Below are 13,552 nucleotides of genomic sequence, written 5' to 3'. Positions count from 1 at the left end.
ATATCCTTGCTCCAAAGAACGAAATGTAAACCAATGCATTCTGAATGGGAGTGTTTCTCCGATTTTTCCATGCTATACAGAACGAAATGTAAACCCATGCAAATAAAGACTTCATGGTCATAATAATTTAAATATCATTAATCTCCTGAGGGTGGTATTCTATTTTTTTCAACGGGGCTGCATCCAGTCACTTGACCGTCATGGTTGCTATGGTGGTTGCTATCGACCGCCCCCTCATACATGGCTCGGCTCTAAAAACCACGCGGCAAAGGAGCTGCCGTAAATTGTGTTGTTTTTGTCGTAAACTAGTGTCCGATGGTTAAAAAATAGACGGATATTCCAAGGTATCCTTAAAAGGCAGCTTGGATGTTTTTATTTTCTGCAGTTTAGACTTCTTCTATAACCTATTTTTGAAAGCAAAACACCAAGCTCATTGATTTAACGAGGCAGGGTTATTTGAACCAATTTATTAAATAAATATTTGTGAGAGGTCATTCCTTCTCCCGAGTTTGCTTCCTATTTATGTCTAGTGTACAACCCTACTGTCCACAAGCATCACGTAGCCATCCAACCTGCATATCTGAGAATCAGGCCTCTCTTTAATAATGACCAAACGTTATGAGAGAAATACACATTAACTTTTGTCTCATAAGCGGCTTGGTGCCGGCTCCTTTTGACCTTTTGACCCCTGACTTCTGGGGGAATAGCTGCATCAATTCATTAGTCAATCAGAAGCATGTAAATATCTTCCCGGTAGCGTAACGGGGCAAACAAGGTGTCCTTTGACATCTACGTTTCGAGGCGATTGCAACAGTGCCACACATGAGCATATTCGAACATGTTTAATGGTAGTAATTAGCTGTCGAAATTGGAGGCCTTAATCAATAATGAGCAGCTATTGATTTGCTTCCCGATAGAAATTTGTGACAAATTACATGTTATTTAGCATCTACACGTTGAGCTGAGTCCAATGACACCGAGCATGACACTCTAGCAAATGGTAACATGTATTTTACATGGTACACCTAGGTCTAGGACATGATCTCGGTGTAGCAAGAGGGCGAGCTTGATCTCATTGGACTCAGCTTAACGTATAGATGCTAAATAACATGTAATTTGTCAAAAATCTCCATCGGGAAGCAAATCTATAGGTGGTCATTATTGATAAAGGCCTCCAAAATCGACAGCTAATTACTACCCCGAAACATATTCAAATATGATCATGTGTGGCACTGTTGCAATCGCCTCGAAACGTAGATGTCAAAGGACACCTTGTTTGCCCCGTTACGCTACCGGGAAGATATTTTCATACTTCTGATGGATTGATTCATATTCTAAGGTTCTCGGAGTGAGACTTTAAGATGCTGCAGCAGAAGTGTTGAGACGAAAGATGATATCAAGACATTTATAGAATATTCCCATTCACATTATGATTCTTCGTCATAACATCCGACCAAACATCCTTTACATTCACAGAGCGAAGATCATGAAAGTCCAGGCCCCCCCTTCCTGAACTCGGGGTCCGACTGGGCCAAGTTTCGGGCAGGAAGGACCCCCCCTTCCTGCCCTCGGGGTCCGACCGGGCCAAGTTTCGGTGCGGGGGTCCCAGTTAGGCCCTAGAATAAGGTATTCAAATTTCAGGGCGGTAGGACCTTCCTATCTCAAAAACTGTTTTTCCACCACATTCTGAACGATTAGGTCTTGCAGGCAACACTTCTGAGGGGCTTTGTCCCAATGACAGTCCATTTGGGAAAACTTTTTTTCTCTATGGGCTAGAACTCCAAATCTCAGATATGTCGTTCTCGGGGCCCCGGGAAATGTGTGTAAACATTTTAGCATCCCTAGCTATCTCGAAAAGGCCGGAAAAGGGGCGTGACCTCCAACAGTACAGTAAATGTACATAAGACAGAGGTTTGTTTCTAGTCCTCATTTTTTGTGGGATGGAGGTGTACATTTGTGGCTTAAGGTTTGTAGACACAGCTGGCCTGTGGCCACGTTTTTGAAGTCTGGGGTCAAAAGGTCAAAAGGAGCCGGCACCACGCCGCTTATGAGATAACAAAAAGTTAATGTGTATTTCTCTAATAACTTTTTGTCATTATTAAAGAGAGGGCTGATTCTCAGATATGCATGTTGGATGGCTAGGGTGTAGGTCTGGGAAGAACTTCAGGCCAAAATCTTGCAAGTGAGCCGCTGGGTGAGCTGCAAAGAGATGGAGCACTTGCTGAGTCATTTCCTGTAGGGCTGGAGCCACAGGTTGAAGCGTATGCGTCCTTTCAGACCCCCTGATATATAAGACCCCAAGGTAGAGCTTACTTAAATGTTGTCGACTCAGTCACCTATTGCATCACTTCCTTTAGGGCTTCAGCCTCCTAATTGATCATTGTAGTAGGCTATAATTGAATGCCCTCTTTCATATATGATACCTCCACCACTGGGACGTGGCAACAATTCTCTAAATCCATATGGGGAGGGGGGGGGGGGGGGGATGCTTGTGGACAGTAGGGGTGTATACTAGACATAAATAGGAAGCAAACTCAGGAGAAGGAATGACCTCTCACAAATATTTATTTAATAAATTGGTTCAAATAATAGGTTATAGAAGAAGTCTAAACAGCAGAAAATAAAAACATCCAAGCTGCCTTTTAAGGATACATTGGAATATCTGTCTATTTTTTTTAACCATCGGACCCTAGTTTACGACAAAAACAACACAATTTACGGAAGCTCCTTTGCCGCGTGGTTTTTAGAGCAACCCAGTCTCACCAATATGCGTACAGATCGCACGGTTTGACACTTTCAAAATGCGTGCAGTACATACGCCAAATGACCATTTCGCGTGCATATGATACGCAAAACCCAGCATTAACTACTGTGGAGGGCGGATGCGTCCATTTCGCGTGCATATGATACGCAAATCCCAGCATTAACTGAATGGGAAATGCAATATTTTAGGACAGATTCACCATTAAACGTGTTTCTAATGACATTTCTAGCGAGAAATTTACTTTTTCCTTGAATAATCTTCAGTCAGTGAATGTGTATGATCATTATTAATCTTTATTATCTGAATGGGAAATGCAATATTTTAGGACCGATTCACCGTTAAACGTGTTTCTAATAACGTTTCTAGCGAGAAATATACTTTTTACTTGCATAATCTTCAGTCAGTGATTGTGTCTGATCTTTAGTTTTATAGTTATTAGGAAGATTTTATCGGCTCGCTCGCATGTTTCAACGACGTCAGACGCTGCTTTCGCTAAACTAGCAGCTCACGTGTTTCCTGCGTTTGTGTTATTAAACCGTTACTTTATGTAACCTTTAATGATATCATCTTGTTAGAAACACGCATATCCGAGAGGCCAACCCAGTCGACAAAAGCATACGTTGACAGTGTACGTTTTCGTGAACCCTGGATTACGTCGCATTTCAACATAAAATAGCGTGACACACACACACACACACACACACACACACACACACACACACACACACACACACACACACACACACACACACACACACACACACACACACACACACACACTGCATTTCGCTGCTTAAACAACAACATATATTATATTCCCTCAAATATTATTACTTTCAAAACATTGGCCAAAGTGGAATATCTTTTTTATTTGGGCTGCTTCTAGGACATTTTGGGTGGATTTTGAACGGTATGTGGGCAGGACGTTTTTTGCAGGACCTGGCAACCCTGCGCTGTTGCCCGACGTGCTGAAATGCTCCGGAACAGATCTGGATCCACTATGGCCAAAAGACTTGTATGCCCCCCCTCCCCCCTTAAATAAATACTATGGCAGAATAAAGAATAAATTCATGCATTATCATTCAACTTGAACATGTGTTTTCACAGTATAGAGTGGTGGAGGGATGACGTATGTTGGCCAACCCGGAAGCGTCGCCCTGGGTTCCCTTGACAAAAAGCCAACGGGGTTTTCCATTGGATTTTGGATTATTGCAGAAAAATTAGCATCTTTGAAGCACCCCCTCAAAAACTGAAAATAAAAAAAAATATTCTTGCTCCAAAGAACGAAATGTAAACCAATGCATTCTGAATGGGAGTGTTTCTCCGATTTTTCCATGCTACACAGAACGAAATGTAAACCCATGCAAATAAAGACTTCATGGTCATAATAATTGAAATATCATTAATCTCCTGAGGGTGGTATTCTATTTTTTTCAACGGGGCTGCATCCAGCCACTTGACCGTCATAGTTGCTATGGTGGTTGCTATCGACCGCCCCCTCATACTTACATGGCTCTAAAAACCACGCGGCAAAGGAGCTTCCGTAAATTGTGTTGTTTTTGTCGTAAACTAGGGTCCGATGGTTAAAAAAAATAGACAGATATTCCAATGTATCCTTAAAAGGCAGCTTGGATGTTTTTATTTTCTGCTGTTTAGACTTCTTCTATAACCTATTATTTGAACCAATTTATTAAATAAATATTTGTGAGAGGTCATTCCTTCTCCTGAGTTTGCTTCCTATTTATGTCTAGTATACACCCCTACTGTCCACAAGCATCCCCCCCCCCCCCCCCTCCCCATATGGATTTAGAGAATTGTTGCCACGTCCCAGTGGTGGAGGTATCATATATGAAAGAGGGCATTCAATTATAGCCTACTACAATGATCAATTAGGAGGCTGAAGCCCTAAAGGAAGTGATGCAATAGGTGACTGAGTCGACAACATTTAAGTAAGCTCTACCTTGGGGTCTTATATATCAGGGGGTCTGAAAGGACGCATACGCTTCAACCTGTGGCTCCAGCCCTACAGGAAATGACTCAGCAAGTGCTCCATCTCTTTGCAGCTCACCCAGCGGCTCGCTTGCAAGATTTTGGCCTGAAGTTCTTCCCAGACCTACACCCTAGCCACCCAACATGCATATCTGAGAATCAGCCCTCTCTTTAATAATGACAAAAAGTTATTAGAGAAATACACATTAACTTTTTGTTATCTCATAAGCGGCGTGGTGCCGGCTCCTTTTGACCTTTTGACCCCAGACTTCAAAAACGTGGCCACAGGCCAGCTGTGTCTACAAACCTTAAGCCACAAATGTACACCTCCATCCCACAAAAAATGAGGACTAGAAACAAACCTCTGTCTTATGTACATTTACTGTACTGTTGGAGGTCACGCCCCTTTTCCGGCCTTTTCGAGATAGCTAGGGATGCTAAAATGTTTACACACATTTCCCGGGGCCCCGAGAACGACATATCCGAGATTTGGAGTTGTAGCCCATAGAGAAAAAAAGTTTTCCCAAATGGACTGTCATTGGGACAAAGCCCCTCAGAAGTGTTGCCTGCAAGACCTAATCGTTCAGAATGTGGTGGAAAAACAGTTTTTGAGATAGGAAGGTCCTACCGCCCTGAAATTTGAATACCTTATTCTAGGGCCTAACTGGGACCCCCGCACCGAAACTTGGCCCGGTCGGACCCCGAGGGCAGGAAGGGGGGGTCCTTCCTGCCCGAAACTTGGCCCAGTCGGACCCCGAGTTCAGGAAGGGGGGGCCTGGACTTTCATGATCTTCGCTCTGTGAATGTAAAGGATGTTTGGTCGGATGTTATGACGAAGAATCATAATGTGAATGGGAAAATTCTATAAATGTCTTGATATCATCTTTCGTCTCAACACTTCTGCTGCAGCATCTTAAAGTCTCACTCCGAGAACCTTAGAATATGAATCAATCCATCAGAAGTATGAAAATATCTTCCCGGTAGCGTAACGGGGCAAACAAGGTGTCCTTTGACATCTACGTTTCGAGGCGATTGCAACAGTGCCACACATGATCATATTTGAATATGTTTCGGGGTAGTAATTAGCTGTCGATTTTGGAGGCCTTTATCAATAATGACCACCTATAGATTTGCTTCCCGATGGAGATTTTTGACAAATTACATGTTATTTAGCATCTATACGTTAAGCTGAGTCCAATGAGATCAAGCTCGCCCTCTTGCTACACCGAGATCATGTCCTAGACCTAGGTGTACCATGTAAAATACATGTTACCATTTGCTAGAGTGTCATGCTCGGTGTCATTGGACTCAGCTCAACGTGTAGATGCTAAATAACATGTAATTTGTCACAAATTTCTATCGGGAAGCAAATCAATAGCTGCTCATTATTGATTAAGGCCTCCAATTTCGACAGCTAATTACTACCATTAAACATGTTCGAATATGCTCATGTGTGGCACTGTTGCAATCGCCTCGAAACGTAGATGTCAAAGGACACCTTGTTTGCCCCGTTACGCTACCGGGAAGATATTTACATGCTTCTGATTGACTAATGAATTGATGCAGCTATTCCCCCAGAAGTCAGGGGTCAAAAGGTCAAAAGGAGCCGGCACCAAGCCGCTTATGAGACAAAAGTTAATGTGTATTTCTCTCATAACGTTTGGTCATTATTAAAGAGAGGCCTGATTCTCAGATATGCAGGTTGGATGGCTACGTGATGCTTGTGGACAGTAGGGTTGTACACTAGACATAAATAGGAAGCAAACTCGGGAGAAGGAATGACCTCTCACAAATATTTATTTAATAAATTGGTTCAAATAACCCTGCCTCGTTAAATCAATGAGCTTGGTGTTTTGCTTTCAAAAATAGGTTATAGAAGAAGTCTAAACTGCAGAAAATAAAAACATCCAAGCTGCCTTTTAAGGATACCTTGGAATATCCGTCTATTTTTTAACCATCGGACACTAGTTTACGACAAAAACAACACAATTTACGGCAGCTCCTTTGCCGCGTGGTTTTTAGAGCCGAGCCATGTATGAGGGGGCGGTCGATAGCAACCACCATAGCAACCATGACGGTCAAGTGACTGGATGCAGCCCCGTTGAAAAAAATAGAATACCACCCTCAGGAGATTAATGATATTTAAATTATTATGACCATGAAGTCTTTATTTGCATGGGTTTACATTTCGTTCTGTATAGCATGGAAAAATCGGAGAAACACTCCCATTCAGAATGCATTGGTTTACATTTCGTTCTTTGGAGCAAGGATATTTTTATTTATTTATTTATTTTCAGTTTTTGAGGGGGTGCTTCAAAGATGCTAATTTTTCTGCAATAATCCAAAATCCAATGGAAAACCCCGTTGGCTTTTTGTCAAGGGAACCCAGGGCGACGCTTCCGGGTTGGCCAACATACGTCATCCCTCCACCACGCTATACTGTGAACTGAAAACACATGTTCAAGTTGAATGATAATGCATGAATTTATTCTTTATTCTGCCATAGTATTTATTTAAGGGGGGAGGGGGGCATACAAGTCTTTTGGCCATAGTGGATCCAGATCTGTTCCGGAGCATTTCAGCACGTCGGGCAACAGCGCAGGGTTGCCAGGTCCTGCAAAAAACGTCCTGCCCACATACCGTTCAAAATCCACCCAAAATGTCCTAGAAGCAGCCCAAATAAAAAAGATATTCCACTTTGGCCAATGTTTTGAAAGTAATAATATTTGAGGGAATATAATATATGTTGTTGTTTAAGCAGCGAAATGCATTGTTTGTGTGTGCGTGTGCGTGTGCGTGTGTGTGTGTGTATAACACGCTATTTTATGTTGAAATGCGACGTAATCCAGGGTTCACGAAAACGTACACTGTCAACGTATGCTTTTGTCGACTGGGTTGGCTCTCGGATATGCGTGTTTCTAACAAGATGATATCATTAAAGGTTACATAAAGTAACGGTTTAATAACACAAATGCAGGAAACACGTGAGCTGCTAGTTTAGCGAAAGCAGCGTCTGACGTCGTTGAAACATGCGAGCGAGCCGATAAAATCTTCCTAATAACTATAAAACTAAAGATCAGACACAATCACTGACTGAAGATTATGCAAGTAAAAAGTATATTTCTCGCTAGAAACGTTATTAGAAACACGTTTAACGGTGAATCGGTACTAAAATATTGCATTTCCCATTCAGATAATAAAGATTAATAATGATCATACACATTCACTGACTGAAGATTATTCCAGGAAAAAGTAAATTTCTCGCTAGAAATGTCATTAGAAACACGTTTAATGGTGAATCTGTCCTAAAATATTGCATTTCCCATTCAGTTAATGCTGGGATTTGCGTATCATATGCACGCGAAATGGACGCATCCGCCCTCCACAGTAGTTAATGCTGGGTTTTGCGTATCATATGCACGCGAAATGGTCATTTGGCGTATGTACTGCACGCATTTTGAAAGTGTCAAACCGTGCGATCTGTACGCATATAGAGTGGCGAAGTCACGCCCCTTCCGATAGGGTTCATGGGACCTATGAGATCGAAAAATATGAATGGGAGTCAATGGAGAGAAAATAATTATTTTCTGGTCCCAGTCTTTATATGCCCTGGATTACACATATGTTGTTTGTGGATTTAAATGATAATTTTTCATGCAAAGAAAACTAAAAATGTTCGTGAAGAAGTTTGATCATTTTAGGTTTTATGTGAGGCCGCTTTGTGAACTACAGCTCTTCGCTGCTCTCGACGGATATGATATACGTCACCACACCCGCCCTTGGAACTCGGCACAGAGATGGCGATCTCTCTGCCCCACTTCACCGCTTTTTCCAAGGGGAGGATAAAAGCATCGAAAGAGGTGAAAACCATTATAAATCGGGGCACGTGCAGAGTTTCAGTTATGTCGATGGGAAGATTGTCGGTCTTCTCCACCACGCCAGTCGCAGGGAGCGTGACGTCACATACGAGCCGTGTAGTCTTTCTCGTTGTGTTTTCTCTACAGCCTTTATCTGAACAATTGCACAATAAACGGTCGAACTCTTTGCATTAAAAATTATCCTTTAAATCCAAAAACAACATATGTGTAATCCAGGGCATATAAAGACCGGGACCAGAAAATAATTATTTTCTCTCCATTGACACCCATTCATATTTTTCGATCTCATAGGTCCCATGAGCCCTACCGGAAGGGGCGTGACTTCGCCACTCTATTGGTGAGACTGGGTTGGGGAAAGTGTCAATGTGTTTTTCGTCATCTTTATATTTAAATGTTTTATGTAGTTGTACCTATGTCACCTGAATCTGCAGTTAATAGGAAGAGCTAGGGCGTGGCAATCATTTAGATAAAGCACGTTGATTTACATTCCAGCAGATGGAAATATTACATTCATACCATAATATTTCAGCATGCTTCTGGGGTTTTCTAGCCGACTGTGCAAATGTGGTCAACCTCTGTAAGAAGACGTTGATGGGAGGGAGACGAGTTTGACATCGGTCTGTCCATTAATTAGTTGAATGAAATAGAAGGGCCCTGTGGAGCCACATCGTCTCATTACGGACTGACCTCGGCGCACTCACCTCGGAACGGACTCACCTCAGCGCGGACTGACCTCAGCACGGACCGACCTCACCGCCCGCCAGCCCTCCTGGGTAAAGCCAGCGCTAGTTGGTATGGAGCAGTGTCACAGTACGACCCCCATCCCCATCTCAAGGGGGCTTATAGCAAACTCGATGTGTATGCAGAAACCTAACTTAAGTACCTTACCTGTGTAGGTTTCAGTAGCACTTTCAAAGAAGTAGCTTTGGGGTAAGCTGCTCCGATATTGTCTTAGATTTATTATCCGTTCCTCTCAGGAGGTAAAAGTAAAAGGGAAATGTGGACATAAAGGATCCGGCTAGCGGCCAAAGCCGAACAAATGAGGTTGGAAAATGTTAAGGTTTGGTTGAATAGAACAGGAAGTAAAGAGAAGGATTGTAAGGACGGCTTATTGAAATATGCTGCGTTCATACACTGACCTATGCACAGAGAAAAGGTGAAAGGGCTGTGACCTCAAAACGAGTCATCAGACCTGGAGAACACTCCTCCACACGTCTACTCTTCATTTCTTTATTAATTGCAATCCAGTGTGCCGTTACCTCGAGTGGGTGTAACAAGAGTCACTGAGCGCTTGGACACCGGGTTTGTGTTTGTAATCCAGACTGTTTATTTCAGTCCCCAGCAGTTCAACACAACACAAGTCTTTGAACATAAATTATAACTCCACTCCAACTCGGGCCCGGGGTGCGTTCCTGGCGATCTCTGGTGCGATCGCCCGGCAGTCCAGCAAACCACGGGTCGTTAAACGTAAATTCTACTCCACTCCAAGTGGTAACAGGGTGCGTTCCTGGCGATCTCGGGTAGCGATCGCCTCTCTCTCTCTGCTCCCCATCCCTCCTACTACGAGACAAAGCAGGCAGGTAAATACACATTCCTGATTGGTCCGATTGCGAGCAGGTGCTCGCAATCAGACCCATCCCCCCCCCCCCCCCCCCTCCGCAGATCCAGTGCGCTCCCAACATGCCCATACTCCCCCTACCGGCTAGACGTGGCACGTCCCCCCCCAGTGTGCCTTGTTACATCTTATAAATAACTAATTAATAACTAACCTTATTCCTACACAAAGTGTGAGAATAAGGCTCCGGGCCCCTGAGGTGCACACTTTAGCGTGTATATCCCGGTGTAAAACACGGGGGCTACGGCCGCGGCCCCACATATCACCGCTGTCCGATAAGGTAAGAGATTAAGAGTAAAACATCCCACAGCCCCAACAGACGTTTTTATGCACAGGCCCTTTATCTGGTTATATCTCTGCAGAGGGAAAAGAAAGACGGCTGGATTCTTCAGTCTGCTTGTTCTTCAAAGCCCCTCTGATGTGGAAGATTCCAGAAGCCGCTAATAAGGACTCCCATGGAATTCAAGGAGTTTTGCAAGAATTTAGGATTTTATATATTTTTGTTATGTATTTGAACAGCACGACGGAATTTGAAGATGTCCAAAGGGCTAATTTGGTACAAAACCACCCGAAATACCCTTTCAAATGTCATGAACAATGTTAAAAGATGAACAGAAATCTGCACGGAAGGCTTTCCTCAGAGCAGTGGATTAAACTTCGCCAAGAGCGAAGAGGGCAAGAAGAACCTTCAGATTGGCTTCAGGTTTCTGAGCAACGTTTCTTATGAGGTTCATTGTGAAGCGTGAATTGTTTTGTAGGAGAGGAGACAAGCAAAGAAGAGTGTAGACAGGTAGAGGAGAGGGGACAGGAGAGAGGAGACAGGAGAGAGGGGACAGGAGACGCCATGCAGGGTTCACCCTACCACCATGGTAAATTAAAAAAGATCAGAAAACAGACATGTTTAAATTGAAAAGCAGTTGGTTTCAACAGCGGTTGTTTTCTATGTATAACTGCATATTCTAAACCGCATCAAACCTTTCTTTTTGAGTTTGGGTTTCATTTATTTCTAACTAGATTTTAATCGAAATGCTAACAATTGTCATCTGTCGGCACGCCCTGAGTTTCAAGATTTGGAGACACAGCTATTTAAAAACAACATATTTTTGAGTACTCAGGAAGTTCCTTGCATACAAATAATATATAATTCCTATAAAAATAAGTTGCCGTGTTAATAATATACAATAATCAAATATACGACTATGGAGTGAGTCAAAGGATTAATCAGAACATTTATAAAGGGATTTTAGTTTCAATCAATAAATCAAACATACTTAAAGACAATCTGCGAAATAACACGTAGAAAACAAATATATGTTACGTTAAATATTTAAATGGTAGAAACAAAAGACACAAAGGCTTCCTATGCCTCTTCATTGATGGTGGTTATAGTACCTCTCGTAATCTCTGGATGCGTTCCTCTCCTTCCATGTTGTAGCCCACTATCAGCTGGTACACCACCACCCCCTGCACTGCCCCTAGGAACGGGGCGAACAAGGGCACCAAGAAACAGTAGCCCTTAACTCTATGGAGGAAAATGGCCACAGTGTTTAGAGCACATGGAACTTTTGGAAACCATGTTTTGGTTACCATTTTAGTCATTTCTCAGCAGACGCTTTATTTTAAATTAATATGTACGTTTTCTAGCAGCACCCTCTAGTGGCTTGGGTTGTAGCTGAAGTTATAGCCATATATTTTCATGCAACAGGTCTTCTGAGATCTTCTGTTTCTTGAGAAGTAGTAGTCGTAGTTTCTCGAGAAATGTTTGCGTACGTTTGCGTGACATTGATCTGCAATTTTTTTTTAAAAAATGTCAAAATTCCCCTGAGCCAATCGTCAAGAGGTACTATGTTTCACTAGGGGTGTATATGGTCCCTACCAAGGGTTAACTGAATTCTTCCTTGTAATTTTGACTGGATACACAAAGGAGGTACATAAGAGTATGTTGTTTACATATTTGGAAATATTCTATAAACTGATGGCAATAATGTCAACACACAAAGGCAAACAAATATTTAAATAAAACCAAGGCAAAATATATTCATAGATTTGTGGAAGTTGTGAATCGATTCAGAATCATAATAGATCATAGTAGATAATTTTTACCGGGGCTAGACTATGTTGCGGTGATGTCCCTAATTGTTTCCATTATGCGCTCTACCCGGCTACAAACCAAAACGCATTCACAGCCATCTACCTTTCGGATACAGGTGATGCAGTCCTATCTTATCTAAAAGGGGTCAGCTACTCACGTGAATACACCGCCTCCCCCAACGTCTGGAAGAGGAAGTAGACCGGGATCTTCCTCCATGGCTCCCTCCCCAGGAGGCAGAGGGCAAAGGCCACGGCCGGGTTCAGGTGACCAGCTACGGAGGGCGAGAAGGACAGAAACATGAGACTTTCTAAATAGGACTCCTAAAGGAGATGTCCTCTTAGCTACAATCAGTGATTCAAAGAGCAACGAGAGAGAGATGGAGGCCTTCTTATCTTCTTAGAGAACACTCTCGCCCCTGATTCTGAAAGAGTGAACGCAGCGCAGAGCCCATCTCAAAGTAATTGTGGGCTGTGTGTGAGACCCTGGTGAAACGGGACGGAGGTCTCTGTGACACACACTAAATTGGAAGGATGAAAAGGCGGAGAAAAAAAAGAAAACAAAAGTCAATGTTTTTCTGAATCAAAAAAAGAAATGAATGAGGGGAAGTGAACTGCTCCGATGGCTCGTTCACGCGTGCGCTTGTCTCCCGCCGCACGCATTCACAGCCTCAACCCGTCTGGGTGGAAGGTTTATAATTACACACTTTGTGTGTGTGTGTGTGCGTGCGTGCGTGCGTGTGTGGGTGTGCGCGCAGTTCATGTTAATATCTAATGGTATTCGTATGAGTTATTATACAGAGTATATATGTAGCGGACGGGACCTAAGTCCGCTTAGTAGGGGTAAATCACTCTTCCCTGAATGGCTTGAAGTCAGAGGATCTAGGTCCCTAACCCCCAGACCTATTAGTCTCGTGTCTACTCTACCTGCTCAGTTACTAAGTACAATAGCTTAGGCATTAGGATTTGGACCTGTCACGGTGAAGACCTAAAGAACAGAATATCAGTAAGTATTAGTTTGTGTATCTTACCCTGTATTCCCCCTAACCACTATACTTTAAGACAGAGGATGAGACGCCCCTACTTCAGAGAAGATGGAAAAACTCCACATAAAAGCAATAGTGTAACAGTTGAAAAATAAGTGCTTATTTATTGCACTAAATACTAGTCTTCTTATACTAGATAAAATAGTTAAGTAAAATGAAAAGATATTCATGT

General features: G+C 42.8%; 1 long non-coding RNA gene across 1 annotated transcript; it reads right to left on the bottom strand.

Moving 5' to 3' along the window:
* Positions 1–8,988: 8,988 nt before the first annotated feature.
* LOC132455517 (uncharacterized) lies at positions 8,989–12,661 on the bottom strand. The gene is made up of 3 exons (XR_009525256.1): positions 12,496–12,661; positions 11,639–11,768; positions 8,989–10,191 (listed from the first exon to the last, which is right to left on the bottom strand). It is a non-coding gene; the product is annotated as an uncharacterized LOC132455517 (long non-coding RNA).
* Between the last annotated feature and the right edge of the window lie 891 nt (positions 12,662–13,552).

The sequence above is a fragment of the Gadus macrocephalus genome, chromosome 4, assembly GCF_031168955.1.
Source record: "Gadus macrocephalus chromosome 4, ASM3116895v1".
In the NCBI taxonomy this organism is placed as follows: Eukaryota; Metazoa; Chordata; class Actinopteri; order Gadiformes; family Gadidae; genus Gadus; species Gadus macrocephalus.
Note: the sequence above shows the minus strand (reverse complement) of the source record. Positions and strands in the feature narration are given on the sequence as shown.